The 12,620-nt window shown below is 43.2% G+C and overlaps 1 protein-coding gene across 2 annotated transcripts in view; it reads right to left on the reverse strand.

Moving 5' to 3' along the window:
- The window catches only part of OTUD7B (OTU deubiquitinase 7B), a 57,567-nt gene extending 53,035 nt beyond the window's left edge, over nucleotides 1-4,532 (reverse strand). For both annotated transcript variants that reach the window (XM_086392366.1, XM_086392364.1), the window contains exon 1: nucleotides 4,277-4,532. The gene's annotated coding sequence lies outside the window, so the exon portion shown is untranslated. The remainder of the gene's footprint in view (nucleotides 1-4,276) is intronic.
- Nucleotides 4,533-12,620: the final 8,088 nt, after the last annotated feature.

The following is a 12,620-nucleotide window of genomic DNA, read 5'->3' on the forward strand; positions in this document are numbered from 1 at the left end:
CAACAAGTTTACTTCAGGAGGAAAAAATCTAATAGATTTTCAAAGGAGCTAATACCGGCAGAGCCTATACAAAGCTCAAATCCTTTGAAAAGGCCAGCTTAATCTTCAACAATGCAGTCTGATACAACAGGACTTCTCCAGATATTGTGAGTAAAGACTTATTCAGAATGCAACATAGGCATCTTCTACCAATCGCTCTTAGGAATAAAGCAGACAGCTGAGAGGCCACATTGGACCCACACAGATATTTGAAAAGAAATCGGTCTTCATTAACAGACTCAGTGTAGCCCAGTCTTAATTATCCTCATATGGACTGTTCATTTTATGGATTTCTGAGGCAAAATTTTTAATTCAAGATTGATGGTTCTTGACTATCAGTATATTTTCCTATCAGGTAATTCAGGTTTAGAAATAGAAATGCAAATTCATTCCATCAGTATGATCCCCAAACACTAAAATAAGTATGATTTTTAAAACAAGAAATTTCTTAAGCTCTGAATTACCTAAACTAGTGCTCCCTACAATAGCAGAGATAACTGAAAGTCAAATGCACTTGAAACACAACACTGTCCTTACCATAAGCTTGAAGAGAATCCAACCATAGACGCACGACTGCCTCACAGGCTGGTACAATGTGAGACAGTAACAAGCAGAGTTCAATAGAGTGAGTAAGGTGTGTGAATACAAAGACTTCTACAAGGAATCTTACATCTCCTGGCTGATCTCTTTAGGCCTGGATATTCCAGAAAAGAAGGAGTCACAGTGTATTGGCGCTTGCCTCCTTGTCCCTGAGTTCCTGGACCAGAGGGCTCACTACTTCTCACTAAATCCATCCTTTGTTCAAGGACCTACAATGACTCTATTGACCCTTTCATCAACACCCAACAGAGTCTGGCCTCTGAGTCCCCTCCACCCTCTTGCCTGCTCTACCCATGACTTGAGCAACCCACATTTTCTCTAGTCATTCTTATTTATTCTCCCCACAAACACAACTTAGTCATTCATACCATAACTGCACACTGTACATTCTATACTTTCTGCCCAGAAGATCTATTTCCTTTTACTCCCAACACAAAATAACTATTTCACTTACTTACTCACATATATTATATAAATAAAGATGGAGAAGTAAACTGTCCAAGGTCACAGTAGAGCCACGATTTGAACCAAGATCCACCTAACTCCATACACCACGCATCATTATGACTCTAATCCATAACCTCCCAAGTCCATTTCAAATTTTCCTGATTCAAATCTTCTCTAATTTACCTCATTCGTCTTCACGTATCCCATTTGTAGCACATTAAACGTGGTTTTGTTTACATGCTTTTTCCTAAATGTTAAATCTTATAATAACAGTCTGCTTTCTCATTTATGTACTGCCTTCCCCAACATCACCCTGCTCCCAAGGGCAAGAACATCTGTTTTTTACATCTTTCGTATCTCCCCAAAGCCTGTCACTGGAGCTTGGAGACTGTCTTATCCACAGGAGTGTTCAATCATTATTCAGTAAGGATTTATTACTTTAAAAAAAATCAACTTCCTTCTTGTATCATACTGAAAAATCAACTAATTTCAGGCATTCATGAAAAAACTGTTCTGCACCTATATTCTAGTTACACCATCTATATTCTAGTTACACAGATTTTAATTATCTCACTTATCAGGGGCTGCTGAGTGGATTCCAGGCTGCCATTCCACAGCTCCTAAGCTTGCATAGGAAAGATACTGCTGAAGTCACACTTCAAAGCATTGTTTCAGGATTTTTTCCCTGATGGGATGGGTGTCTGGGGTAAGGAGAAAAAGTGCTCCCTTACAATGTCCTCTTCCAGCATACTTAGCATGCTTGAGACATTCAGGAGCTCTAAAACTTTAACAAATGGCCCCATAACAATCTGAAAACTTATTTTTAATACTGAGTTATTCCATCATAATTCACTTAGTAACGTATATTGAAACTCAAAATTCCAAACAAAGCCTCTGACAACTAAAAACAGTGATGGGCTATTGGGTTGCCCTACACTTACAGGATTTTATTCACCCCTTCAATCTCCACCCCTAACCCCAACCCTGGGAATAATACAGGTAGTTCAACTAGGGCAAGTTGCTAAATACAGATATAAGCTGAATTTGCCAGATATCATCACTAATAATGGCACCAACTAACTCACAAATTAAAACAATTATTGGTAGTCAACAGACTCTGGAACAGTGTGTGTAATTTTGAAAAATTAGATAGTACCCTCCAAATTAAATCATTTTCAATAGGAGCCCCAAAGAAAGAGATTAAGGGAAAAAAGCATCAGGAAAATTTCCAAGTTACTGGCAACATAACTACATCAAAGTCCAACCAATAATTAACATCCATTACTGGTCAGCCTGCCTTATACAAGTCAGTATACAGACCTTTCTTTGGCAAAGGTTTACTTTTTTTTCACAAGGAAGTCTTTGGCATTAAATGAAAGGGATAAGTCAAAGTAGGCAAAAACAACAACAAAAATGACAGTAGTTTGAAAACTATTTTCCTTCTTTCCTTTCTGCTTCAAAGCATACTGTCCAAAGTGGGTATCTGTTCAATTCTAAATTATTCATTCATGTTAATGGATGATTATCGGTAGAAAGGTACTGATAATCCAAAACAGAAAAAATCGAAAAATAATCTATTTCAGTTTTGGAAAATCTTTTCAGTGCGTTTAACTTCTCAATTACTCCTGGCATGACCTAATATGTGTATTCATTTGTAATCTCTAAGTACAAAGTAACTGGCCACCAACTTAGGGAGGTGCTCCGAGGCATGCCGAGTAGCTAGTGGAAATTAGAACAGACTGGTATTCGGCTTCCCCGTGAACAACATCAATTTATTTTACAGTCCTGTCCAGCCTTCAAAATATCAATAGACTAGCACAGCAGGTTGGTTATTAACCTTTAAAAGAAAGGCTGGGAAAAACAATGAGGACAAAGAGTATAATTGTTTGCCCATAATGTATTCATTTGTAAATTATGCACAGCAAATGTTTAATTACAAGTCTGATTCTCCCTAGCCACCCAGCATAAGTCCCTACTGTCTTCTCCATCAAGAATGCAACCTCATTTATTAGGAAGGAAATTTTCTCTCTTTTAAAGTTAAGTAGTATAGAAAATGTTTTTAAAAGATTTAAGACTAGCTACCCTTATGGACCCACCTTCCTACTACTTCTTCCCTCTGTCCTTTTTCACTTGAGAAATAGGTTGAAAGACAAAGGGTTCCAGCGTCCTCTAACATCTAAATATACAGTACGATAAGTCAAAGACTAAACAATTACCTGTTTCTGATTTTATAGAAAGTATTTTATACATATATGAATTACAAGTCAACTAATTTTTGCCTTTGCATTCACGAAAACTCCCTAAAGAGTTGGGGAGAATCTCTTATATAAAACCTATTTTAGTTTAATTTTTATATTTATTGTGCCCAGAGAAGCCACCTAGGTTCCAGAGACTAAACACAGAGGTAGAGAAGGGTGAGAAAAAGAGAGAGGAAGAGAGACAGAGAGGGGGAGAGAGAGACTCAGAGCGCTGGTCCTTGTGAGCTGACAAGCTAAAAATACGCCGGCCCAGTAAACAAATCCCATTCCATCCCGACCGGAGCCACACCGTTAACCTAGTAATTATGAGAAGAGGAGTGAGATCACGCAGCCCCCGGCTTACTCATCATCAGCTTCTAAAGTTTCCATCGGCTCATGGCAACTTTTTTTTTCCCCAAAGTTCATAAGCCTGCCATAGAATCAATCTATCTTTCTATCACTCTCTTTCTCATATACACACTTCTTATTCGCTCCCTTCCTCCATTACTGGACGCACCTCAGTTTAACTATCGATATGGCAGAACAGTTTGGTTTCTGCTCATTTTGAGACTTTAAAATGAACTTTATCGTACTATGAGAGTAGTAGCCGGCACTCCTAGCCACCTTAAAATTCCACCATCCCTCCCCGAAAGTCTAGCTGACAAGGAGAACCGTCCAAACTGCCCAGCACAGCTAAGGGAGGCCACGAACGGGGAAGGGGGACTGGGAAGGTGGGACTCAGGTGAAAGGGAGGAGTAACGGGAGAAAGGTTGGGACCAAACAAGGAACAGTCAGGGAGAGGAGCGGGTGCCGAGAGGACACGGCTCCGGGTGAAATACAATCAGAAAGGAGAAGAGGGACAGTGGCGATCAGAGGGTCAGAGTTTGGGAGTCTGAAGAGGCGGGAGGGGCGGGAACAGACGGGGGAGGGTGACAATGCGGGGGCTCCGTTACCCTCGCGGCTCCTGGGGCAAGGCCCTAGGCCGGGGCGGAGCGCGGGGCCCGGCTGCCTCTCCTCATTCCTCGGCTGTGACCCAGGGGTCCGGCCGGCCCCTCCCCCGTCGACGATGGAGGCGGAGGCGTTGGCTGAGACTGAGACCGCGGCTGCTGCTCCGCACAGGATCAGGAGCTGGAGCCAGACAGGACTGATCTGGACTGGCTTCCCCAGTGGCTTTTTGCCTGCTCCACACTCGGTCGCCACTCGGACTCCGGGCTGCTGGTTCAGGATCGGTGGTTTTCGGCCGTCCGGCCGGAAACAAGCGCCAGTTTCCGGCCGGAGCTGGTTGGTGGTGACACTCAAGCGGCCCCCGAGCCTCCTCCCGCCCCGCCCCGCCCGGCCCGGCCCGGCCCGGCCCCGCCCCGTAACAGCCCCGCCCTGAGCGCCGCTCCCCAGGCTACGACCAGTTTGGCGCTTGCCCCGCTCCTGAACCCGTGTTTTCCTGGCGGGTGTTCCTAAAGTCCCTGGTCTGGAGAGTTCTTGAGCCGGAGTTAGATGGGTACTGGGTGGACTCTTGAGACTTTAAGGTGTAGTGAGTTGGACACAGCCCTTTGGGAAGAAGCAGAAAGAGGCGGGGTAGTTCTAGAAAGGTGAGAGAGATGAAAATTTTCAGAGAACCAGAAGACTGAAATTCTAGTTACCCTACACGATCATTCTGGACTGACCGGAGGAAAATTAACAACGCTTCTTCCAGATCAGTCTCCACCCAGTTATGCACTCTCTCTCCTTCACTCCTGTAGTGAACATGCTTTTCTCTATAAACACTCAATATTTGTTTACTTGCATAACAATTATACCCTCTTGACATATCTACTTTAGATAGCGCAATCAAAACAAGTTATGTTGTGCTTTTTTGGTAACGCCTTTTAACAACAACTATGCTATCGCATAGTTCATTCACAAATATTGAGTCCCTACTGTGTACTGTATGGGCTTCCCTGGGGGCTCAGTGGGTAAAGCGTCCGCCTCCAATGCGGGAGGCCCAGGTTCGATCCCTGGGTCGGGAAGATCCCCTGGAGCAGGAAATGGCAACTCACTACTCTTGCCTGGAAAATCCCATGGACTGAGAAGCCTGGTGGAGCCGCAGAGTCGGACACAACTGAGCGACTTCACTTCACTTCACTTCACTGTGTACAACGCATTGTGCTCATTGATATTGGGATCACAAAAATGTACAAGACATAATTCCAGGCATCAAAGGCCTTACACTTTAGTACAACACATGAAGTGAAAGTGTTAGTTGCTCAGTGATGTTCAGCTCTTTGCAATGCCATGGACTAGCTCACCAGGTCCCTCTGTCCATGGAATGCTCCAGGCAAGTGAGTAGCCATTCCCTCCTCCAGGGGAATCTTCTCCACCCAGGGATCGAACCGCGTTGCAGGCAGATTCTTTACCATCTGAGTCACCAGAGAAGCCCATATTATATAAAGCAGAACTCAGGTTAAGTGCTGTGTGAGGTAGGAGGACCTGTGGCTATGAGAACCATAAGCCTTGCCTGGCACAGAGCAGACTTTTCATATTTGTTAATTGAATAAAATATTAGATAAACGTTGACTGTTTTAAGAAGAGCCATTTAATAACAACCTCTTTATGACAAACACAAAATAGGGCCACCCCCTGCTATAATCTGACCAAAGAAATGCTGAATTTTAATTCAGATTCCTAACATTGTGGCAACTGGTTTGCATTTTCAAAATGCTGTGCCCATTTCAGTTCAGTTCAGTTCAGTCGCTCAGTCGTGTCAGACTCTTTGCGACCCCATGAATCGCAGCACACCAGGCCTCCCTGTCCATCACCATCTCCCGGAGTTCTCTCACACTCACGTCCATCAAGTCAATGATGCCATCCAGCCATCTCATCCTCTGTTGCCCCCTTTTCCTCCTGCCCCCAATCCCTCCCAGTATCAGAGTCTTTTCCAATGAGTCAACTCTTCGCATGAGGTGGCCAAAGTACTGGAGTTTCAGCTTTAGCATCATTCCTTCCAAAGAACAGGACTGATCTCCTTTAGAATAGACTTTAGGCCTATTTAAAAACAAACAGTCGACTTTTCTATCCCCTGACTACTTTCTGAGGTCCTCAGATTCTAAAGGGAAGGAGAGGAGCATAGACACTTGAGAATTATCCAACTCAAGACCAGAAAATTGACACTTGAAACAGGAAGCTTCCTAGACAGCTATATCTCCTGGTAATACCCTGGGTTTAGAGTTGAAGATTTTGAGCCTGGGACCAAACTAAGGTCACAGCCACTCCCTTTGCCAGCTAGATCTGAAGTAGGAGGAAAGATCCACAGATGAGGAGTCTCAAAAATCTAAAGCTGTCTTGTTTCACTAAGGCCCTCCCAGGACCAGGTTATGCCCATCTGTTAACTACGTCTTTCTAGTCTTGACTCCAGTACTACAGACTTATTAGGACCAAGTATGAGGTTCAAAGGCACGCTCCACCCTCAGTACAAGGCCGAATTTTACTTTTGGCAGTGACTATGAAAAGTTTCCAAACTTGAAAGCTGGGCCAAGTTGCTGGTCAAACTCATTTAAGTGACCATACTTTACAGGCTTGTCTGGAAATTTAGGGGCCAGGAAGTGATGGAGTTGCAGTTGCTTTGTGCCTGTTTCTTGCTCTGACCATCCATCACTCACTGTTGTTTGTGCAGTTGCTCAATGGACTGCTTGTTTTGGGTTAGCCCAGGCTGTGTGGGTAGCAGTGTGGTCAGCTGGGCTGGGAGCCAGGCCACCTGGGTTCTGGTCCCAGCTCAGCCAGCCCCTGATCCATTAAGTGACTCCCTATTCCTACGTGTCAGTTTCTCTGCCTAGGATCAGGGGACCTCTTTTGTAGTGATTCGTGGTCACTCAGGCTGTCACTATGCTAAACTCTCCGAAGCAGCTGTCCCGTGTCATTGTCAGCAGCCAGAACACAGGTGGTTATTTTTTCTGACAGAATAGTAAGGAAAGAAAGTAAAAAAAAAAGCAGAGAAGGCCCTACCTGTGTACCCAGGGCCACACACCCTTATCTGCCATTCAGTACAAAGTTCTTTTCCTCCCTAAAGGCTTGTTTCTGTTTACTCATTTTAGTGATTCTAAGGGCTGCTCCAAGGAGTTCCCAGAGCTTTCACTTCACTTTATGCAGGAACAGAAAAAAAGAGCATTGCCTTTTCTGCAGAGGAACTAAAAGGAGAGATTATTTCAACACTGGGGCTAATGGATAGACTAGAGGGAAATGTTCAGAGAAAGCTATTTTGCAGCTAACCAGGAAAAAAAAAAACAGCAATTGTTTGCATTTATATGGTTTTGTGGTAGAAAAGAAAACCAAACCAAAATAACTTCCTTTTCACTACTATCACTATAATTTAGCCAGTGGTTATGTGGAGTTTTAAAAACTATATATTGTTTGTGCCTGGGAACCTCAGAGGACTAACTCAGAATTCTTGGGACTGAGGACCATGAATCTATATTTTTAAAAAATATCCACGGTTCTTATGAAGTGAAATGTTTTCCTACCCTGCAGTGACTGTTGGTTTAGTCACTAAATCGTGTCCAACTCTTGTGACCCCATGGAGTATAGCCCACCATGCTCCTCTGTCCATGGGATTTCCCAGGCAAGAATACTGGAGTAGGTTGCCCTTTCCTTCTCCAGGGGGTCTTCCCAAACTAGGTGTCAAACCCATGTGTACCTGCATTACAGGCAGATTCTTTACCACTGAGCCACCAGGGAAACAAATGACCAAGCAATTCCACTCCTAGATATTTACCCAATAGAAATGAAAACATGTTCACAAAAAGCTTTTATGTAAATATTCACAATAGCATTATTCGTAACAGGTCCAAACTGGAAACATTTCAGATGTCTACCAATGGAAAAATGACAAATACACTAGTCAAAAAATGGAATACAGTCTTTAAAAATGAACCCCATTTAAACACAACCAAATGGATAAATCTCAAAATCATTTGTTGAGGAAAAAGAAGCCATTTATATGAAATTCAGAGCTGTAGTTGCACATTGGTGGAGGTAGGGATTGAATAGAAAGGGGGCACAAGGGAAATTTTTGAGGTGATAGACATGTTCTGTATCTTGACAGTGATAGCTGTTACACATGTATGTCAAATTGTGTACTGAAGATCTGCACATTTCATAGTGTGAACCTTACCTCAATTTAAAAAAATAGAAAAAAATCTTGGGTTTCTTCATAACACTTAATTAAATTATAAATTTACATTTTTTCCATTCATTAGATTGCAAATGTTCACCGTTTTTTAATTATAGTACCTGGCATACTGCTTTACCCATGGCAGTCATTCATTAGATATCTAGTGAGTGAATGAATGAATGAAGAAACTGATAGCTGAGACCCATTGCTTTGGTAGCAAATATCAGACTCTATTTATACTAGGGTCACATCTAGACTTAGAATAACTTCTATATATATATACATACATACATATATATAACTGGGTCTATTTCCAGGCCTTCTATCTGCTAGCATACCTTTGCTAGATTATGCTTCCTAAAATATTTCATTGCTATTTTCCTTTCTTTTCAAAAGCTGTAGCAACATGTTGGCCACTTAACCAGTGTCCATCCCCTTCTCTCTCTTTGCTTATAGAATCCTGATCACGTTTAAGCAGCCATCCTTCTCAGTGTGGCCATGGGCTTTAGGGAGATTGGCTCCAGTGGAGGGTGGGGACTGAGTGGGAGGGAGATGGGTGAAACACTGATGGATCTAAACCAATCACGGGTTCCATTGCCCTTGCCAGTGCCTGGCTTAGGAATATGATAAAATTCTCTCCAATGTGAGATCTGAGGAAGTCGACTAGACTTCCTTGCTCTTACAAAGAGACAAAGAGGAATAAGAAATGATTCTCTTCTGCTGCTGAGTGTGGCTGGATTTGGAACTGCTGTTCTGTTTGGAGGACAAGGTGACATACTAAGGATGGCAGAGCAAAAAAATGCAAAGAATCTGGGTCTTGGATGAACTGCTGAATTAGCCAACCCTCAGCCATCCTCCTTGAAATTCTTATTATGTAAGAATACATCCTCCTTATTGTTTAAGCCACATTGAACTTAGTTTTTCTATTGCTTGCAATGAAAAGCATCTCAGCTAATACAGCCACCAGCAACTCCTCGGTATCTATAAAATGAAGCCAGAGTTCCTCAGTCTGCTCTGTAAGATCCTATATAACCTGATCCCAGTCTAGTACTAACTCCAGAATGTGGCTTGTTAACTTCCATCTCTCCATTTGTGTTCTGCTTTCTTTACCACCAGTGGTAAATATTAACAACCAGCTATCCAGATGGAAAAGGCCCTGATTTATAGCATTTACGAATTTCCATGGTATAAATATTCCTGCTGATTAATTTCATGCTGCTAATGTGATGTCACTGAACACAGACCTGGGGAGAGACATGCAACCAACTAGCCAACTAGCAAGCCAGTAAGAGCGCTCTACGGCGCTACTACCCACCTTCCTCTCCTCTGTCTATAAGTTTTCTCACTGGAGTTCAAGGCTTAACCTGTATCATGCCCTTTTAAAGACATTCTATAAAATCTTAAACTATAAATGTCTTCACCAGTCAACACCGGTCAATTGGAATCCAATAATTGCCTTGAACTGTTAGTCTTCATAAGCATTTGCTCATCTGTCAACTATTTAGTCAATTAATTTAAGACCCTAGGAGTGGGCTTCCCTGGTGGTTCAGTGGTTAAGAATTTGCAATACAAGGGACACCAGTTTGATCCCTAGTCCAGGAGGACCCCATATGCTGCAGAGCAACTAAGCCCGTGCATCACAACTATTGAGTCAGCTCTCTAGAGCCCCATGAGCCGAAACTACTGAGCCTATGTGCCACAACTACTGAAACCCACATATCTAGAGCCTGTGCTCCACAAGAGAGGTCACAGCAATGAGAAGCCTGTGCACCACAACAAAGAATAGCCCCTGCTCACCGCAACTAGAGAAAGCCTAAGTGCAGCAGCGAAGACGCACCACAGCCAAAAAATTAAATGAATAAATCTTAAAAATAAAAATGAGAAAGAACCTAGGAGGAAAAAAACAGCAAGAGAGAAGAGTTCAGTGATACAATTCACTTTCCCATGTCTTCTAAAGGGTTCCTAAGGTTAGGCATTAAGGGAACTGTGCTGTGCTAAGTCACTCAGTCATGTCTGACTCTTTGTGACTATATGGACTGTAGCCTGCCAGCCTCCTCTGTCCATGGGTATTCTCCAGGCAAGAATACTGGAGTGGTTGTCATGCCCTCCTCTGGGGGATCTTCCTGACCCAGGGATAGAACTCATGTCTCCAGCAGTGCAGGCAGATTTTTTTTTATAGTCTGAGCCACCAGGGAAACCCATTAAGGGACCTACTAAACAGAAAATCCTGCCTCCAGGCCCTAGGAGTGCTAAAGATCACTGGAAGGAATGTTGTAAATAGGACTTATCAGTTCTCCATTATTTCAAGTGCTGGTCCCCAGGAGAGCTATGTTAGGACATTAGCTACAGGGCTGTTGGCAAGATTTGGGCTTGTTCCTATTCTGCTCTTGACAAATCCCCTGAGGAGGAAAGAATGGGCATTTAAGGCCATCAGGGACCTAGCAACAGGTAGATAAAGAAAGAGAAGCCAGTTCCTGAGGCTTTGAAGATAGCAAGTGCTGCCTTACCTGATTGGAATGCCATTCATGTCGGTCAGCTTCATCTCCACTTCACAGGTGACACACCCTCATATTTGGAGGAAAAGCAAATATTTCAACTGCTAACACATTGGCCAACACAATGAGGAGAGGTCAGGGAATGGAATGACTAAGTCACTCTGTCCCCTGACTAGGTCAGCACTGGGAGGCAGGCCAAATTCAGGCTACTGGAAACTGATAGAGCATTCAGGGGACAGGAGATGCAAGACCGCACCAAACTCTTTTTTAATGTGACAAATGGCCCACATTGAGCTCTATGGGTACTGCACACTAGGAATGTTTTCTAAATTAGAAATATGTGCTTCTATCCTGCCTTGGAGAGCTACCATCCAGCTATATATATATAATTGGCATCCACTAGAATCTCTCTTGTGATGTGCCCTCTGACTGTCGCTTTCCAGGTTACTGAGCTAATCAGCATTAGGTCTGTTCCCATGTTGCTTGTGGTCTGTAGACAAGCCTACCAATCATAGCAACTCCTCATGGAGAAGTAAACAGATGATAGTTCTTCCAGCTGGAAAAAACAAAATCTGGGTCCGAAAAAATATCACAAGATTGCCTTAGGTTACACTTCCCCTAGCATGTCAGGTAAACTTCCTAGTTTTAGAAGAGATCAAACCCTGAGGTGAGAAGAAATTAGAACAAGACCAAGAACTAGGGAGATCCATGGATGAGTAAATTACTCTAGGAACACCCAAGAGAAAAGTGTAAGACCAGAGGGACCTTGACTATGAGAAAGCATTGACTATGGGAAAAGAAAGGAAAGAAAACTGAGGGGCTGATAATTGAGGCCTGCTTGAAGGAGGTAGGCTTCCCTGGTGGCTCAGTGGTAAAGAATCCACCTGCCAATGAAGGAGATGTGGGTTTGATTCCTGGGTCAGGAAGATCCCGGTGAGAAGGAAATGACAACTCAATCTAGTATTTTTGCCTGGGAAATCCCATGGACAGAGGAGCCTGGTGAGTTACAGTCCATATGGTCACAAGAGTTGGACACTCAGCGACTGAACAACAAAGAAGGTTACAAATGCTAAACAGAGGCGCTGCCCCTGCAACCATGTTTAAATGGGCCAGTTTCCCCTAAGCAGTGACCTTGGGCTCCTCCCGCCCCCGGCGGGAGATCACACACAAGTGGCCTCTCTGCTCTTACGGGCCAATAAATGGTACTGAATATAGCACGAGAATGCTTGCCTCCTTATTTAGATCCCCTACAGGAGCAGCAAAATGGGAATTAATACCACTCCATGAATTCTGTTGATATTTTTAGGCATCCACTGTGTGTAAGGAATGCAAAGACACAATCATAGCCCTTAAGGAGATTTCATGAGCAAGACCAGGCATTGGAAGTCCAAATCCTTTTCTGTTTAATCATATCCTTCACCTAATCCAGAAAAAAGAAAAGAAAAGAAAAAAAGGAAGGTGATGTAGACTGTAGAAGGACAATATTGCCTTTGATTACAGATATCCATTCCTAAAAGAAGCTGAAAGGGCCAATTCTCACTGCCCATACAGTACATTCTGTCATTTATTACCTGCTTCCTATAAGACTTTCCTTTTGATCTTTAGCTTCCTCTTCCCCTCCTTCTCTAGAGAATAGTATTTATATGGCCCTTTTGTAGCAAA

Source organism: Bos grunniens, chromosome 3 (genome assembly GCF_055505025.1).
Source record: "Bos grunniens cultivar Pamir isolate PY7600 chromosome 3, Bosgru_T2T1.0, whole genome shotgun sequence".
NCBI classification, from domain to species: domain Eukaryota; kingdom Metazoa; phylum Chordata; class Mammalia; order Artiodactyla; family Bovidae; genus Bos; species Bos grunniens.